Source organism: Mirounga angustirostris, unplaced genomic scaffold, assembly GCF_029215605.1.
Source record: "Mirounga angustirostris isolate CCGP_5_RB_7025 unplaced genomic scaffold, mMirAng1.0.hap1 SCAF_16, whole genome shotgun sequence".
In the NCBI taxonomy this organism is placed as follows: Eukaryota; Metazoa; Chordata; class Mammalia; order Carnivora; family Phocidae; genus Mirounga; species Mirounga angustirostris.
Window position 1 is genome coordinate 45,689,057 of NW_026991724.1, and position 18,941 is coordinate 45,707,997.

The window sequence follows — 18,941 nt, forward strand, 5'->3', positions numbered from 1 at the left end:
TCCCTGAACCAATCACTGGCCAGGGTGGGATCACAGTCAGGCTGGTTGCTCCCGCCCAGAAGCTCACAGAAGAAGGACAGGATGGGTGCTGGGAAGCCGCCGGCCTGGAGATGGGAACCAGAACAGGAATGCCACTATCAGGACTCTTTCCTCATGGCTTCCCCCCGCCCATGTCTGTTTTATTCACTCTCTTATATTAGTCTCTCTCTGTCTGCCTTCCTTCTACTGGGTGGGAAAGCTGGCCATCTGCAGACCGAGCTGTACACCTTGCAGGACACGCTCCTGCAGAGAATAGCCGTGTGTTCTCTCAGCCCAAGCCCACCACGGCCCAAGGAAGAGAAGATAGCCCCCTTCGGCTCACTAATCAGGACAAGAAGGGGTTCTCAAGACAGGCCCAGCTGAGGCCAGGTGCTCTCCCTGGGCTGATCAGCTGTAGGCAGGGATGGGGTCGTTGATGACTCTGTCCTCTCCTGGGTGCCGACTGTGTCCTCTTCCTAGGACCTCTGAGCTGGGAGTCCTCTAAGCAAGACCCCGAGGACAGTGATTGGGCTGTACTTTTTTATTGTAGGGACGCTAAAACTTCATTTCCAGCCTGGGCCACTAGAGGATGAGGGGTGTCCCATGCAGCGTCCACGCTTCCGAAGCAGCAGCCTGTGGAAAGGCCAGCCCGCCAGGCCTGGCGTGCCATGGCCCCTGCCTGCCGCCTCGCCCTAGCCTCATCCTGCGGGTCCCTCTGCATCTGCCTTCCAGCCACCTGGCCTGCTTTCGGTTCCTTCCATGCAGGGCATTGTTCCCTGCCCTCCCCCCCACCCCCCAGTGCTTCCTCTTCTCCCTGTCTTCCCCTTATGCCAACCCCCACCCTGCCCAGTTCTGGCCTGCCCAGAGTGACTCTTCTTTCAGATCTCTCCTTAAACATCTTTCCAAGGGGCCTGCCCCGACTACACACCACCGTTCCCTGAACACCTCAGCTTGTGTCTTTGAGGCCTGTCATCCTCTGAATAGTATCAGCTCCCTAAAGTCAGGGACTACATCCATTTTGTTAAAGGTTGTGACCCCTTCCACCAGATACACACTTTACTGAATCTTGCTGAGGAAATGAATGAAATTATAATAGTAATGTAATAAAAGCAATAGCTACTTCATAATAGGCATACTACTAAGCACTTTTACATGCAAAGCTTTTAAATGATGACTCCCATTTAACAAATACAGTAACAGTAGTTTATCAAGCAGTGAGTGCCAGCCATTATTCTAAGTCCCTTACCTGTGCCATCTCATTGAATCTTTTTTTTTTCTAAGATTGTATTTATTTGAGAGAGAGAGAGCGCAAGCACGAGCTGGGGGAGGGGCAGAGGGAGAGGGAGAAGCAGGCTTCCCGCGGAGCAGGGAGCCCGATGTGGGACTCGATCCCAGGACCCTGGGATCGTGACCTGAGCTGAAGGCAGACGCTTAACTGACTGAGCCACCTAGGCGCCCCCTCCTCATTGAATCTTTTTTTTTTTTTTAAAGATTTTATTTATTTATTTGAGAGAGAGAGAATGAGAGACAGAGAGCATGAGAGGGAGGAGGGTCAGAGGGAGAAGCAGACTCCCTGCCGAGCAGGGAGCCCGATGCGGGACTCGATCCTGGGACTCCAGGATCATGACCTGAGCCGAAGGCAGTCGCTTAACCGACTGAGTCACCCAGGCGCCCCTCCTCCTCATTGAATCTTAACAGCAACCCTCTGAGGCCAGCATTGCTCTCATCCTGCCTTCACGGCTGAGGCATGTAGCAAACATAGTGACAGGATATTGGGCTTTAGTCCTTTTCCCTTCTTGTTCTTCTTTTTTTTTAGTTTATATGCTGCTGAAGCAAGCAGTGTCCTTTTTCCTTCTAGTGCCTGGGGAGGAAAAGAGGGGAGAGGACAAGAGAGGTAGGAGGGCTTGGAATACTGGCATGAAAATACTTGCCAGGAAGATGACGTATTCACCACACTGCCATGGGCAGCATCGTAGAAATAGGAAGTGCCTTTTAGACACATAAAAAGATACTTGACCTTATGCATAAGACTTGTGCAGTGTTGCTGGGAGAGAAGACGAGACCATCCCTTTGGAGGGCACTTTGGCAGGATCCGTCATCGTGACCCTTGCACACATCTTTCCTTAGCCCCAGTAGCTCCTGTTCTAGGAGTTTTGGGGGGTTTTTTTGTTTTTTTGTTTTTAAAGATTTTGGGCGCCTGGGTGGCTCAGTTGGTTAAGCGACTGCCTTCGGCTCAGGTCATGATCCTGGAGTCCCAGGATCGAGTCCCGCATCGGGCTCCCTGCTCGGCAGGGAGTCTGCTTCTCCCTCTGACCCTCCCCTCTCTCATGCTCTCTCTCTCTCATTCTCTCTCTCAAATAAATAAATAAAATCTTTAAAAAAAAAAAAGATTTTACCTATTTATTTGACAGAGAGAGACACAGCGAGAGAGGGAACACAAGCAGGGGGAGTGGGAGAGGGAGAAGCAGGCTTCCCGTTGAGCAGGGAACCCAATGTGGGGCTCGATCCCAGGACCCTGGGATCATGACCCGAGCCGAAGGCAGACGCTCAACAACTGAGCCACCCAGGCGCCCCGTTCTAGGAGTTTTTGCCAACAGGTATTCCCAAGTGTGGGAAGTGATCTGTGTCCACATGGTTCATGACAGCACTGTGTGTCAGAGCAAAGATGGGAACTGTCCTCCTTGTCCATCCTTGGGTGACTGGACGAATTAGGTTGTCTATACAATGGAATGCTGCAGCGACGAGGGGGAATACAGTCCTGATAGGGAGCGCCTTCCCTGTCTATGGTACACCATCAAGTATGAAAAAAGGAAAGAAAAAGGAACACCCTGTTTTTTTTAAAGATTTTATTTATTTATGTATTTGAGAGAGAGAGAGAGCGCATGATCAAAGATGGGGCAGAGGGAGAAGGAGAAGCAGGCTCCCCACCAAGCAGGAACCCTGATGTGGGACTCGATCCCAGGACCCTGGGATCACACCTGAGCCAAAGGCAGATGCTTAACCGACTGAGCCACCCAGGCACCCCAAGGAGCACCTTTTAGTAATTCTCATATTGGAATCTGAGGGAAGAGTGTAGGTTTTATGAAGATGCCAATCCCAGTCAGCCCCACGAACACTCTTAACTGTCAAACTAGATCACTTTAGGCTTCCATAGCAGGCGCTATGTTCTTGGCTGCGTGTGTGTATATATTTTATATACAGACAGACATATCCAAAATTATATATATATATATATATATATATATGCATGCACATATAATCTCATTACTTTATGCTGAGACACTGCCTCAGGCAGGCCTTCCTGAGCACCCTGTCTAAAATGGCCCTCCCTGTCATCGCCGTCTGTCCCCTGCTGTATTTTTCTTCATAGCACTTACCCTCTGATCTTACATGTTTGTTTGCCTTTTGCACCATTCTCCTTAGCATGTGAGTGCTGAAGGCAGGGATCTTTGTTTTATTACTTGCTCTCATCTCAGCATCCAGAGCAACATCTGGCTCCCAGTAGCTTAGTAGTATGCTGAACGAATGTGAACAAGCCTGAATAGTAACTATTTTCCCCTTGTTACGGATGTGGACTTGAGGCCCCCAGAGGCCTGGTCCTCCTGCACAGGAGAAACGGGGGCCCGCTGCTGTTCTGACTGCTGAAGAGGCAAGACACTGCCCTAGACCTCCATCTTTGCTGTCATTGTGCTTCTCCGTTGACTCACATTTCCTTGAGAGAGGCAGATACGGGCCAGAATCTCTTCTGCTGGGGCTTCTGCTCGTGGGGCATGGAGAAGCCAGCGTAGATAGCTTGGATGATGCTTGTTCTGGGCAATTATTCCCTGGAGAATAGGCAGAGGGAGAAAGAAACTTCCATTCGGAAGGCCTTGCTCCTCAGAAGGACCCTGCACCTCAGCCCTCTGTGTACTGTCGTCAGAGTCCAGTTTGCCCAGGGGACACCCTCAGACTTTGTTCCAGATTTCAGTTACCATGACAGCTTTGCTAACGTCTTTTAGGCCTCCCTCTCTGCCCGGCACTTTGCCAGTCACTTGATACCTGTTAGCTCACTTAATCCTCCCAATAGCCCCATCGAGGGTAGGAATTACTCCCCTTCTCTGCTCCCCACTGTACTGATAAGGAAGCCTGGGACTCAGAAAGGTCTGGTGAGGAGTCAGGGGGCTCACAGGTGCTAAGAGGCAGAGCTGGGACTTGATTCTAGCTCTCGTTGGCTGTGGAGATGGTGCTCTCCTGGCCACGTGGCCTTCCTGCTTCTCCATCTGCTTTTGGGATTCTCCCAGTGACCAGAGGAGGAGGGTCTGGTTTCCTATAATGTGATGTGGCTTGTTCATCATGTTGCAAAGCCCTGCCAGCCTGCACGAGGCCTTGATGGGTTGGAGGAAGTAGGTGGAGAGCTTTGTGCTTGTTTATTTCTCACAGACATTCGCCACACAAATGACCTAACTTCTCTTTCTCCTTGGGATTGGTTTCCATCTTGGGCAGGGGAGAGGGTTGGATAGCTGCCAGAGGGAACTCTGTTATCGCCCAATCAGATCTGTCTGTCCTCTGCTGAGATCCCTCCCACGTGGCTCCATCTTACCCAGAGCAAAAGCCATGGTCCTCACTGTGGCCAGCCAGGCCCCACACGATCAGCTCCCATTACCTGTGGCTTCATCTCCTCCTTCTGTTCTCTCACTTGCCCTGTTCCAAGTGCCTGGGCCTCCTCAGTGCTCCACAGACACCCAGGTATGTGCCTGCCTCAGGACCCTTGCACGGGCTCTTCCTGCTACCAGGAAAGCTCTCCTTGCCTACCCACATCCTCCCTAACATCCTAAAAGCCTTTGTCCGTACGTCGCCTCCTCTTTTCTGTTTTTCTCTGTACCACTTTTCTAACCCGTCTTTTACTTATTTTATTGTTCATCTTCCCCACTAGAATCGTCAGCTCCAGGGTTCTGTTCACCTGGATCCCTAGTGCCTAGAACAGTGCCTGGCACTGAATCAGCCGGCACTCAGTAAACATTTCTGGAAAGAATGAATGGGCTCCCAAGTACAGAATGGTCCAGTCTTGCACTATTGTGCTGGAAGAGGAAATGGGTGGGTGTGGGGGGGGCGGGTCATGTTTCTGCTCCTCAAGCCTCAGTGAGCTCCTCCCCTGCCAAGCTGCAGCCCTGGGCTCAAACACCAAGGTAGATAAGCCCTGGTTCTCCAGGCTGATTTAAGCCATGGGGGCAGGGTGCATCTGTTGAGTACTCATGGCCTAGCTGCAGGGGAGGCTGTGAGAACCAGTCCCTGGCCTTTGTCATATTTGATAATGGGAGGTAGGCCCAGGCTTCTACTAAGGCTCCTGGGTGAGAAATTCCCAAATCATAAGAAGGATTATGATTTGCAAAGATTATGCAGCCAAAATGTTTTAATTATTCAGACATCATATTAAACTATATCTATATCTATAAAGATATATATATCTTCATATCATATATATATCTTATAAGATATATATATATATAAGATATATATGAGATATGAAGAGATATATATATATTCTGAACCCCGACGGTCTTATATATATAAAAGCAAGGGCACCTGCTGAAAATATGTACCAAATGAACCTTCACAAACAGAACACAGCTATAAAAACAGTATTTCTATCTTCCAGAAGTCCCTTTCCTGTTCTCTCCCAGTCACTTCTCCCTTCCAAGCAAAACCACTCTCTTGATATTTCACCCCTGACTTTGAACTTGATGTAAATGCTCCTTTTTGTCTGGCCTTTCTAGTCAACATTAGGTCCATGAGATGTCCGTGTCATTGCATGTAGTTAGATTTCATGCCTCCTCACCCCTGTATGCAGTCACAGGGAGACCTGACGGGCAGGAAGAAGCCAGCCTTGAGAATAGCTAGAGCAAAATGTGCAAAAAGCCCTGGGTTAGGGATAAGCTTGGAAGGGAAAGGAGGCCATTGGGAGCATTTGAGCAATGGGTAAAATGAAAGGGGTTGAAGTTTGAGTGATGTTCAAGCAGGAAAGCAATCTGATATGATCTCTCTTTGATTTGATTGCTCTGGCTGTGTGCAGAGAAGAGAAGCTAGGAAGGCCAGAGTGGACTCTGGGACACCAGCAGGGGATCTGATGGAGTTGTCCAGGTGAAAAGTGAGAGTGGTAGGAAAGAGGAGAAAAGAAACGGATTCAGGATATATTTTGGAGACAGTAGCAACAGAACCTGCCAATGAACTTGCCGTGGAGGACGAGGGAGGGAGAGACCTAAGATTCCATTGTGTGTCTGCATCTCACTTCATCAACTCATCCCTGCTGGTAGCCCCTCAGGTTGTCTCCCATTTTCCTCACTCACCGAGGCTGCTCTAGCCAACACGCACAGGCACACATCGTTGCTGAGCTGGGTCTGGAAGGATCAAGGGCAAGGGCATCCCAAGCTGAGGGAACTGGCCAAGCGAAGGCAGGGCCTCCCCTGCGCCAAGCCCAGCTCAGGCCTGAGCGTAGGCTGCAGAATGGGAGCACAGGACCTGAATCCACCACTTGCATGGAGTGGACCCGCTGCCTGTTTTGAGATATTTTTTCATGCTCTCCCATCCCCCACCTTCCCCACCTTCCCCAGAGCTGCTTTCTCCTCCAGTCCCCTCCCCTCTGCAGGTTGGTCTGGAGCTTCCACCATCGATGGAGCCGCAGGTGCTCCTGTTAGAGCTGCTGCCCTACGCGGGGCCCTTGGTCTCCGTGCGGGGTCAGCTTTGGTTTCCTGTCTCACGAGTCGCAGTGGAGCTTAAAATCATTGGCTGGCGAGGCCTTTGGTTGGGGGCCAGCCGTCGAGGATGCCTGGCCCGTAGAAAGTGAATGAGAAGGCCTCTCATTTGTATGAGCTTGATTCTTTTGTGTTCTTTGTCCCCTGTTCCCTCCTGTTTCTTGTCTCTGGCCTTGTTCTTGAGAGCGCAGGTGCCTTGGGCAGCGGCAGCGCCGGCCTCCTTGGCCCTTTCTGAGAAACTTCGGGCATTTGGGGGACTCATTTGGCATTTGGGCCGCTCAGCTAGGAGGGGGCAGCTCAGTCAGCATGAGTTTAAAACAGTGTGGCCTGCAAGGATCTGAAGAGAGAGAGCCGTCGGTGCCCGCAGGCCCCCAAGGATCTGGCTCCCACCCTGGCTTGGGCTTCTCTCTTATGCTGTTGGGAGGGGCTGGCCATGCTTGCCTTGTCAAGACGAGCATCTCGGGGAGTCTGCTTTCTGCCCGCCCAAGGGCTATGGAACAGGAGGAATTGTGGATCACGGGAAGGTAAAATCTGACATCTTTCAGCTCCTACTTGGTCAAAAAAAGAAAAAAAAAAAGGAGGGGGCAGAGTGGGACAGCCTTGAAGGAGAAAAATATAGGGCATTAATGAGCTCAGCTAAGTATTCTCCCAGGCTGCCAGAGAACGTGTGAATCATCGCAACCTCTTTAGAAGACAGCCTGAAAAAGAATTTTTATTTATTTTTGAATGAACGATATATGCACGTGATAAAACATTCAAATGGCACCCAAAAAGAGCGATGGTGAAAACTAAATGGCTCCCCCGCCATCATCCATTGTGGCCTAGTTCCCCTCCTGTGAGGACACCCATTTCAGGTGTGTTCTTCCAGAGATACTCAATCCAAAAACGAGCACGTACTACACATACAGTTCTACACCTTGATCTTGGAACCTGTTCCATAAGGTAACTATATAATATTCCATAAATAGTCTTCAGCGCAAGCACTCTCCCACTCCTGAGAATCTACCCTACAGGAAAAGAAATGGCCCCAGTAACAAAAGATGTTTATTACAGAATGGTTTGCAGCGGCAAACAAATAAAACCCTGGAAATAAAATACATGCCCATTTTTCAGGGAACAATTGAATAAAACATGGCACATCCGTACTGTGGAATATCAGCCACTAAAGAGTGGGTAAACAGCACTGCTAGTTGATTTGGAGGCATTTTTGTGACATTTAAGGGAAAGCAAGATTCAGAGAAGTAAAATGATATAATCTCATTTATGGGAAATCCAGTGACAAAAGTTTATGCGCCTCTGTTGTGTTTGAGTGATGGTATCATATCCCCATTCTCTTCCACGTCACGTGGCCTGCGTCGCTCAGCATCCTGTCTGAAAGGTGCTGTCGTACCTTAATCGTGGTCCAAACAAACTTCATGTGTCGGTCCACATGGCACCTGTTGGGAGGGTGCTGCGGCCCCCAGGTGGAGAGTCCACGGCATTCGTGTTGGTGAGCACTCACCTGGACCTCAGTCAGACTAGGAGAGGCGAACGTGGGTGCCGCATGAGAAGTCCCTTCTAACTGACCGTGACAAGCACTCTGACCTCCTTCCAGTCTCCATAGAATGAAATATGCAGAGTTGGTCAGCTGTTTGAAGCGTTCAGTGCGACCAGATCTGCCGCTCATAAGAGTCACATGGGGGAGTTCTAGAAACGCTCAAGTCGAGGCATCGGGGCCCTGGCTGTGTTCCAGATGGAGCTTCGTGGGGCAGGCAGCGCAGGCGAGTCTGCTTTATGTCCACAACCAAGCCCCCCACACAAGAACCACCAGTGAAATGTTTCTCACACCGTGTTCTTAAACCAGATGAGCCCCATGAGAAGGAAGCGAGAAGGAAGGTTCTGGCATGCCCTGGCAAGACCAGTGTATTGCACCAGTCCAGGGGCACCGTGGGCGCTGTGGTCTCTGATGGCGGCAGCCGTGGAGATGTTCTCTGTGAGACTCTGCAGGCCTTCCCCTTTCCGACTTCTGGTTCCAGGATAAGGATGCATTCTTCTGGGGTTCTGGTGTTTCCCTCAGAACAGATGTGGCTGTCAGGGTTGGGGCTAATGACCCGTTTGGGTTATGACTTTGTCTTCTGCTGGGCTTCACTTGCAGTGGGTAGTTTTCTAGGGAAAGCTAGAAGGGTCAAATTCAGGCTGCCTCCCCTGACCAGACTGTATTTTTTTTTTTTTTTTTAAGATTTTGTTTATTTATTTGAGAGAGAGAGAACACATGAGAGGGGATAGGGTCAGAGGACGAAGCAGACTCCCTGCCGAGCAGGGAGCCCGATGCGGGACTCGATCCCGGGACTCCAGGATCATGACCTGAGCCGAAGGCAGTCGCTTAACCAACTGAGCCACCCAGGCGCCCGACCAGACTGTATTTATTCACAGTGCTTTCATCCCCTCTGGACCGTATCCCTTACCCCTCCCCACCCCCACTAACAAGACAGAGGACACTTCCTATCTCTGGAGGAGCATCTCTTCCTCTGTCCTCCCTTATAGGTTGTTCATCAGAAGTCAGAGCTCACTTCTTGCTGGCTTATCTATTCCTCTGCCCCCCTCAGAGATGGAAGGGCCTTGTTGTTGCTGACTTAGCAGCTTTATATCCCGCACAGGGTGTGTATATGTATAAAAGGATATCCCTCAAGTTTCTGGTTTGAGCAGATGGGTAGTTGATAGTGTCTAGTGATCCACTCTCTACCAGTGCGTGGGAGACAAACAGGTATGGGTAAGGATATTATGTTGAAGGTAAGGATATATGTATGTTTCTATATATGTATATATATGTGGGGAGAGAGAATTTAACATCTTTATTGAAAATACAAAAAAAAAAAAAAAGCCAGGCAGTGATTTTGTTCATTTATTCAGTTCCTTTAACTGGCGTTTGGTGACCTGCTCTTGTTCTGTGCACAGTCTGAATCTGGCAGAAAACCACTCGAAAAACTCATGAGACCTGCGCGTCTTCCTTTTCTGCGTCACCCTCCTGGCTACCCCATCAGCAAGGCCTGCGTGGCCTCAATTTGAAATTCACAGCTTTACCCGCCTCCTCCTTCCCATCCCTCTGCCCTCAGTCTGGTCCCAGGCACCACCGCCTCTCCTTGGGTAATGCAGGGGCTACCTCATTGTTCTCCCTGCTTCTTCTGAACCCCGACGGTCTCTTTGCAACAACTGGAGGGATCTTTCAGAAACGTAGATTGGAACACATCATGTCCCTGTTCCCTGTAGTACTTAGAATAACAAGCATGTGTCTAACCTGGGCCACAACGATCTAGCCACGCAGGCCTCCTGTGGGTTCCCTTGAACAGACTCACACATTCTCCTCCATCTCCTGGGATACTCTTTTTTTTTACTTTCACTAGAAACTATATTATCAACACAGTGATTGAATCAGAGTAGCCCCTTAAGTGTCCTTTAATTGAGGTATAATTCACATGTCATAAAATTCACCCCTCTTAAAGTACACAATTCAGTGGGTTTTGGTGTATTCACAAGGTTGTGCAACCATCACCAGTATCTAATTCCAGAACATTCTCATTGCCCCCCCCCCAAAAAAAAACTAATCAGCAGTCACTGCCCCCCGCCCCGACTCCTCCCAGCCCCTGGCAACCACTAATCTACTTTCTGTGTCTATGGATTTGCCTCTTCTGGACATTTCATGTAAATGGAATCATACAATACGTAGTCTTTTGTGACTGGCTTCTTTCACTCAGCATGTTTTCAGTGTTCATCCACGCCGTGCATGAATCAATCCTTCATTCTTTTTATGGTTGAATAATATTCCATTGTGTGGTTGTGCCATGTTTTGTTTATCCGTTCTTCAGTTGATGGACATCCTGGGGCATTCTTACTTCCACTTTTCAGATGGCTTCCTTTTCCTTTCTCTTTAGCTCTGGGCTAAAATTCACCTGGGTTTCCTGAATGGTGCTTCTCACCATTTGCACTCAAAAATGTATTTGTTTGCCTGTTTGTTTGTTTTCTGTCCCCCATTCTAGACTGTAAGGCTTAGGACAGTAACACTGGCCTGGACCTTCAGGCTCTTTTCCTTCCCTAAGTGGCCAGAATTAGTAAAGTGCCTTTCTCTACAGAGAGGGGGGTTTTGAAGCTTTTCACGGGCCTTCAGTGTAAGAAGTTCACCATGTCACCAGCAGTAAGAATAATATTAGCTCCCCTTTATTGAACACTCACTACATGATAGGTTCTGCTCTAAATATTTTTCATGGGGTGATTTTCCTAGTGCTCACAACACCCCTATTATTATCCCCATTTTATAGGTGAGCAAACTGAGGCACAGATAGTTGACTAACAACCCTACATGTTCTTGCTGCTAATAATGTTTTTTTCATTCTTCCCTTTCAATGTATTATGAATAAGAGGATTAACAAATGAAAAGCCTGACCTATTTTGGTAGATTGACCACTGTTCTATCTTCCATCTGATTAGCTGAGATCTGGGGAGCGCTTTGTGGAAAAGCACCCAGCAGTCAGCCACATTGACGGGCTGTTTTCATGGAGTGCAGGAAGGGGCTTAACTGTTGGCACATCCAGCAAATGGCTGGTGACAGGAGGAAAAAGGATCCACAAACTATGCAGGATTTCCCCAGCCTGTGAGCCTGGGGCCAGCAGACCACAGTGTCATCGTGCCAGTGGGCTGGGCTTGGCCCCTGGAATCACAGTCTCCCTGACTGCTCTTAGACTTCCATAGGGAGAAAGAAGGCTGTTCGAGATTCAGGTTCTCTGAGAATTAATTCAGACACCAAGTCCTCTCTAGATGCCTGTGATCAGTCATGCTTAGTGGAAATCTCTGATTCCCAAAGTTCATCCCTGAGCCAGGTCCTTTTGGAGACCCCTTCAGATCCATGTTCGTGGCTGTTTGTGCTCTCCAGGGGGATGGCACGGCACGGGGCTGCCAGAGCCCGGCTGTGGCAAGGTAGTTTTAGTTAGGCGTGCATGTGGCTACAAGTAGTGGTCTAAAGTAGAGTCGTCATTTCAATACACAAGATGTGTCAAATGACATGTGGCTCAATGGCTTGGCAGAGGGCAGAGTGACCACCAGCCCTGCTCTGACTCTCTCGCCCCCTCCTGGCCACAGATGGCTCCTGCACCCATCTTCCCTGGGGGGCCGGGGCACCCAGAGAGTTCAGGCCTTCTGTGTCGGCAGACTAGTGTTCTGGGGACAAGAGGGACCCTCTCAAATCCAAGTGTCATCTGCACATCCGAAGCTGGTACAAGGCAGACGGGGAGGGACGAAGGACTGTGGGAATGAGGCTGACCCTTTTTATGAGGAGAACACTCTCCTCAAATCCCTGCGGGAGAAACCTTCACCTACACCAACATGAAGGTACGGAGCCAGACCCACTGGGTCCAGATCCCAGTGGATTTGTGCCATCCACTTGCCGTATGATCTTGGGCAAGTTACCTCTCTGTGCCTCGGTTTGCTGGTCGGTTAAAAATGGGGATGCTACTAGACCCTCTTCACAGGGCTGTTATAAGGGTTAAATGGGTTGATAGTTAACTGAACACAGCGCCTGGCATGTAGTTAAATCAAAGCAAAAACCTCGTGCTTCAGGCCAGAGTGAGAATTTGCAAGGCCACATGGGTCTGGGAACTTGGCAGGGAATCCCAGACCCCAGCCAGTGGGGAAGTGAAGTGTGTCACTGAGGTTACGGTCTCTTCCTCTTTACAAGAAATTGCCAACCGCTCTCTCAAAATGTCTCTTCCTAGGTATGCTCCCACCCGCAGTGCCAGAGAGTTCCCCTACTGAAGTCTACAGCTTCAGTACATTTGGTGGTGTCAGAGTCCCGACATTCTGGCCAGGCTGCTGTGCGTGAAATGGTCACACGTTGCTGCTTTTCCTCAGCAGTTTCTCTGCAGAGGTCTGTCTTGTGTCGCTCTTCTGCGGAGTCGCTTGGGCGAGGCTGGAGGCGGGACAGCCACGGGACCCCCTGGCACAGTGAAGCCCTGTATCAGGATGCTTCTCTTCAGTGGAGGCGGCGGGGAGGGAGGACAGGAAACAAGGACATAAGACTCTCCAAGTCAGTGCCCCAACCTCAGTCATTATCTGTGTACTGAGTCAATCAATGAAAGGACTAGTCGTTAGTGTGTTATTAATAGAATATAGGTCATAAGAGAAAACATGATTAATTGCAAGATGATCTCAGTGGCTAGCAGTTGAGGACCGAGATTTTCCCGAGGCAGAGTGTTTGCACAGCGCAGCTTTTCTTTGTTGGCAGGTGGGTGGAGGCCGTTGAATGAACAGGTGTTTTCCCACATCACTCTTTCAAAGATGGAGTGAGGATGGGTATAATGGGAATCTTCTCTGAATGAAGGATGATGGAACCACTTTATTATAGGTTCCTGATGCCCCAATGTGAAGCTCTGGTGAAGTCTAGGAAGGAGAAGGCAGCTTGTAGCGAAGGGCCCCAGCGAGCCAGGTTCCCGTGTCACCCACTTGCACGATGAGCGCCTCACGGAGGAGAAAGGTCTGGCTGCCCCCAGCCACGCTTGGTCAGGAGAGGGGGTGCGTGTGGCCTGGCCCTCTTAGAGGTTGGGTGAACACTGCGCAGGGCTGTGTGTCCTGCTTCAAGACAGAAAGCACAAGAGAAAGCTGCCCCCTCTGGGCGCAGAGAGAGAAAAGAGCGCACAGGCGTGGTGCGAGCCTTTGGGGCTGGGAAGGTGCCAGCAGTCAGAGTCTCTGAGCCGTCTGATTAGCGACCACTTCTTCACTTGGTCTTCGGGAAGGACCGGGCAGAGGGGAGTGGAGAGGTGTAAGTGGATGTAATCCCTGCTTTGTAAGATTTCAGTGACGATCAGAACCAAGGTCAGTAGCACGTAAATACTTTGAAAGGTGGTATGAGACTGGTTTTGCGTATGTTAGTGTGGGACGGCGGAACTTCTGTCAGATACTTCCCTGAAAGCCCAATTTTTAAGCGGAGGGAGCAGCTGTTGGTAAATGGGGGGGGGGGGCGCCTGCAGCCTCACCCGCTGCCTCCCTTCCCTCGGCAGTCTCCCCCCCGCCCCCCGAGGACCCGTACCTGCTGGGGTTCTGGGGGGAGGGGCCTGGCTCTGCCTCCGGCTAGCCCTGGGCCCCAAACAAGTCACGTGAGCACTCTGAACCTCAGTTTCCTTGTCGGTCAAGCAGACCGTTCCGACTAGATCAGAGTGTTCTTCACCCAGTTCCTGGACAGGGGCTTCGGAGAGGCGTTTGATATTTTTGAAACACAGTGTTTTGTGCTTTTGTTCTGTTTCTGGAGAGACATGACTTAGTTTTGTTTCGATCCTTTGCTTAGGAAGGATCGCATTCACCGAAACATGAAGGAGTGCACTCTTGATCTCTGAGGTTCCCTTCCGGTTCCATCAGTCCGTCATTTCTGTTGTAAATGACAGAAGCTTCCCAGCTCCAACCGGCTGAAGCTGCAAAGGGAAGTTAATGGCTTCGGGACTGGAAGTCCCGGGGCTGGCCCGACTGGAGGCAACACTCAGGTGTTGTCAGGAGCGCACCCTTCTCCACTTATGGGCTCGGCCTCTCTCAGCTTTGACTTCATTCTCTGGTGCCCCCCACCCTCCCAGGTGGCAGAGAGCCTTCAGCAGCCCCCGCCTTCCATCCTGTGCCCTCCCCGCCGAGGACTTCCGGCCACTTTCCAGGGCCTGCACTGATTGGCCCTGCATGGACCATGTGTCTCTCCCAGAGCCAATCGCCGTGGCCGAGGGGAGGAACCAGCCAGGCTGGGAGTCAGGCCAGGATACCCTCTCACCCCCAGGTGCTGTCATCTGGGATTCTGTTTCTTTTTTTTTTTTTTTTTTTAAGATTTTATTTATTTATTTGCGAGAGAGAATGAGAGACAGAGAGCAGGAGAGGGAGGAGGGTCAGAGGGAGAAGCAGACTCCCTGCCGAGCACGGAGCCCGATGCGGGACTCGATCCCGGGACTCCAGGATCATGACCTGAGCCGAAGGCAGTCGCTTAACCGACTGAGCCACCCAGGCGCCCCTGGGATTCTGTTTCTTGGTGTAAGCCCTGGGAAGCGAGATGTGTGGCCCTGTGAGTGTAGCCTGTGGGACAGACAGGTGGGCCTGGTGGGTGTTGCTCTGGTGGGTGTGTTGGGATTGCTAAGGCAACTCCAAGGCCATCCTCCTTTCCTAGGTGGTGTAAGGAGGGGCTCTAGGAGCTCTGGCTGAATTGCTGACCCTGTAGCCCACCTTTGCTTCCGTTTCCCCAGCCCCTCAGCATCCTCCCCTCTGCTGTGACCTCTCCCGTGTAGGAGGGACCCCGTACTGATGGACATGACAGCTCCCACCGCCACACGTCACTGCTGATGTGCCTTTAAAGAGCCATATACATCACTCTAGAGAAGGGAAGGGGGAGAATGAGAGTGGCAGAAAAGCAATTTCCACTGTCATTTAAAAAGGCAGCTATTAAAATTTTACAGGAGCTTTATTGCAGGGGCTTCCCGATCATCCCAGGACTTTTTTTTTAATGGAAAGTCTGGTGATAAAGGAAAATGTTCTGGGTGCCTCTGATTCCCTCCTGCCCTGCAAAGCATCTTAAAACCACAACTGTCAGGGCTTCATAGACCAGCGTAGGGAAAGCAACTACCCAAGAGACTATTTCTGAGCTTTTAAAGAACATGTGTTTTTCTGTTTGGTGTTTCTATGTATAGTAACTGTATCTAATTTTATTTTGTGCTTTCCTAAATGGCTTGGTAGTAAGCTATGGGAATTGTCAAGAACTGCACTCAACTCTGTCCTTCGGTGTTAATCGAGTCATTTGGTTTTGTGAACAAATGGAAATTCAGGTCAGCCTGCTTAAGTATCAAAGGAAGTGTTTGAACTCAAGGCCTGGGACATTCTGTACTGAACGGCTTCAGGCGTGGCTAGATCCAGAGCCTCACAGGAGGTGGCCAGGACCCCGTTTCCTTCTACTTCCTGGCTCTGTATTCCTCTGTATTGGTTTTGTTGTCAGATAGGCTCTGAGGCAGGTCCACGTATATATCCAACCAGCTAAGCAGCGCCCCAGGAGAAAGAAACCATCTCTTTCCCTGTAGTCCCAGGACATGTCCTGAGGCTGCTGTTTATTGAACCTAATCACCCTGGCTTCAATGCCAGGGCCACCCTGAGCCATCTCTGAGGCCAGGAGCAGGGAAGAGGAGGTTCAGTGGCTTTATTGGCCCCGCCTGGATCGTATGACCAGCCCTCCCCCTTCCCTGCCAACTCATGGTGGAGGTGGGGGGCATTCCCGCAGGAATTCCAGGTGCTGAGGGGGAAAGGTAAGGTTCAGGGGACTGACTCAGAAAGGGACCCCTTCCCGTACAACCCGCAAGGATCTGAGTCAGCCCCTGAGCTCACCAGTTACCTCCCTGGGGAACCTGCTACTCCACCTTCACCCTGTTTGGCGTCTGGCTTCGGGATTCCTAATCTCAGGTCCGTGCACCCTTCTATCTGAGGACGGAATTCAGAGGACCATGAAGTTGGCTGGGGGAGAAAGTTACTTGTTTATTTCCTCTACCGTCTGAAATTTAGCACTTCCTTTCCTTCCAAGTGAGGGCCACAAGCCCCGTTGTATTGGCAATAACTGTGACTTTGTCACCACTAGAAGGTAAAAATATTTCCATATCACATTACAATTGTTGCAGATATTGTGCAATATCATTTACACTCCTCTGTTTCTAGATTACTCTAGTTATTGGACCCACCACTAGGATCTCGTAATTTAAAGCATTCATAAAGAAGCACGACTATTACTGTATCTCAGATTAGGTTGTTGTTTTTTTTTTTTTTACAATTTGATAGCTGAGTATAATTGGTTTTCTTTATAACCTTGTGTATTGTATTTTGTACACTTAAAAACATGATTCTGAGGAGGAGTCCACACTCTTCTTTAGCAGGCTGCCAACAGGGGTCTGTGGCATGAGAAAGGCTAAGAAGCCCTTTTGGCTTCTCCAGGAACCTCTAGGGGCAAGATTATTGAAGATAACCTGATTCCTAGATTCTGGAACGTTGGCTAGCTGCTTGCTAGGTTTCCTTCTGGGGAGCTTCATTGAGGAGCTGGCTGGAGTTTGAACTCAGTGTTGGTGTTTGGGTAGCATTCGGACATTGCGGGATTGGGGGGAGTGGGGCAGGGAGGCATTGCCAGCCTATAGTTAGCTCTCTCTTCATGGATCGCCATGACTGTTGGCCTAGCCAAGTGGTCAGGAGCGGGCCCTGGACCCAGGCTGCCAGGGTTCATCCCAGCTGTAATATACTTCTGACTGGCTGGGCAGCCTCAGCCAGTGGGTTCTTTACCCCCTCTGTGCCTCAGTTCCCTAGCATGGGTGAAATCATAGTGTCTACTTCTTAGGGTTATTGAGAGAGTGAAATGAGTCAGCATGTGTCTGCTAGGACAGAGCCTGGCACATAGGGAGTGAGAGTCATTAATTGAATGGCCATTCCTTACAGGAAGGTTCTAGATTATCCCCTCAGATCTCGCCTCCCTGCCTCAGTAAGTACTTGGCCTCAACTGAAATGTGAGGGTGAACAATATGGACAGTGGCCGCTCAGCCTGGAGACATTCATTCATCCATAAAATATCCATTCAAATATGAACAACCCTACTAAATATTCAGAAACATAAATTAATAATATAAAGTTTTCATGAAATACCCATTCACATATGAACAACCATACTAAATATTTTAAGACATAAATTAATAATATAAAGTTACAAGTCAGGACAAGTGCTATTTCTTTGCCACTCCTCTGCTCAGAGTTGTCTGAAGGAAATATCCTCATAATGGCCTTCCATCTGCCCCTGTCACCTCCCTCCACTCGTCCCCTCACTCACCCTGCGCCGGGCACACAGGCCTCCTGATGGCTCCTAAAATGCTCCACACACGTACTATGCCTCAGGTCCTTTGCACTGGCATTTCATTCCCGGGGCCTGGAAGGCTCTTGCCCAGACAGTCACATGGTCTGTGGTCCTCCTGCATTGAGGTGTCTGTCCTCTCCTCAGGCCTTCTCTGACCAGTCTGGGAAGCAGCAGGCCCATCCCTCTGCTCACCGTGCTTAGTTTCCTTCAAGACACTCACCACTCCCTGACCCCGCATTATTTATTGTCTTCCTGTCCTCCTGGAACGTCTGCTCTCTGAGGACAGCGACTTTGTCTTGGTCACCGGCGTACCTTTGGTCCCTAGCACAGAGCAGGTATTCAATAAGTACTCGTTGAGGGAGTGAATTTGTGACTGACAGAAGCTGGAGCAGGAGGGCTCAGGTTGGCCAAAGACATAACCCCGTACTATACTTCTCTGTAGATGCCCAGTCTCTGACCTCGGCTCTCCTGGGACCCTCAAGGAGCACTAGTGTCCAGAACATACAGAGGGTGAGTACGGTGTGGCTCTTTGTTTGCTTAAATTGTGCGACTAGGACACGTAGGCCTCTGTTATTTTTAAAAACTACTTGAAAAAGTGTCGAAGGGAAAATGGAAGTCTCCTTCACTGTCCTACACGTCACCCGCAAGCCTGACGTCCTCCCTCGGAGGTAATTGCGTCAGCAGTCGGGGGTTGTCCTGCCAGACCTCTTCCCGCACACGAATGGTCCTCCTTATGCAGAGACACACTTACGTGCTTTGCAGTATGAAGAGAGAAGAGGCCATGCTCTGTGTGGGAGCCTCTGCAGCACGTTTCCCACTGTCCCCAGCAACGGTGGAGCTTGGAGATCTTGGTTCATAGCATCTGTCGGTGTATCCAACATTTTTTTTTTTAATTAAATTTTAACTTCAATTTTAACTCCATTTACTTTTTAAAATTTACACAGAATAAAATCCACTCTTTGGATGTCCAGTTCTTTGAGTTGAAGCAAATGCATTCAGTTGTGTTATCTGCCACCCCAATCAAGATACAGAATGATCCCCTCACCATCGCCCCCCCTCGTGTGGATGTGCTGTTTCCCTTCAGGCTAAGTATACAGTATAGGTACTTATACATAATTAATATATGTACATATAGTAAGTACCCGTGATAGAAAGATTTTGACTATATTATAATTAGGTCTCAGGGGTTTTTGCTAGTGAACATCCTCTTTTGTTTCTTTGGCATAGACTAAGCAGTGACGTTCCAGTTGCTAGTGGGATGTTCGTAAATGAGGACACCGACCTTTGTTGGCAGGATGCAGTCAGGGTGCTCGGGAGCAGTGGGAGTGGGGGCATCA

The 18,941-nt window shown here is 49.8% G+C and overlaps 1 protein-coding gene across 12 annotated transcripts in view; it reads left to right on the top strand.

Annotated features, from left to right (window-relative positions):
- Positions 1-18,941, top strand: part of SIPA1L3 (signal induced proliferation associated 1 like 3) — a 227,432-nt gene that overhangs the window by 69,923 nt on the left and 138,568 nt on the right. For 8 of the 12 annotated variants that reach the window (XM_064581035.1, XM_064581032.1, XM_064581040.1 and 5 more), the window contains one exon: positions 18,047-18,114. The exons of the other annotated variants lie outside the window; for them this stretch is intronic. The gene's annotated coding sequence lies outside the window, so the exon portion shown is untranslated. The remainder of the gene's footprint in view (positions 1-18,046; positions 18,115-18,941) is intronic. 12 annotated transcript variants of the gene reach the window in all.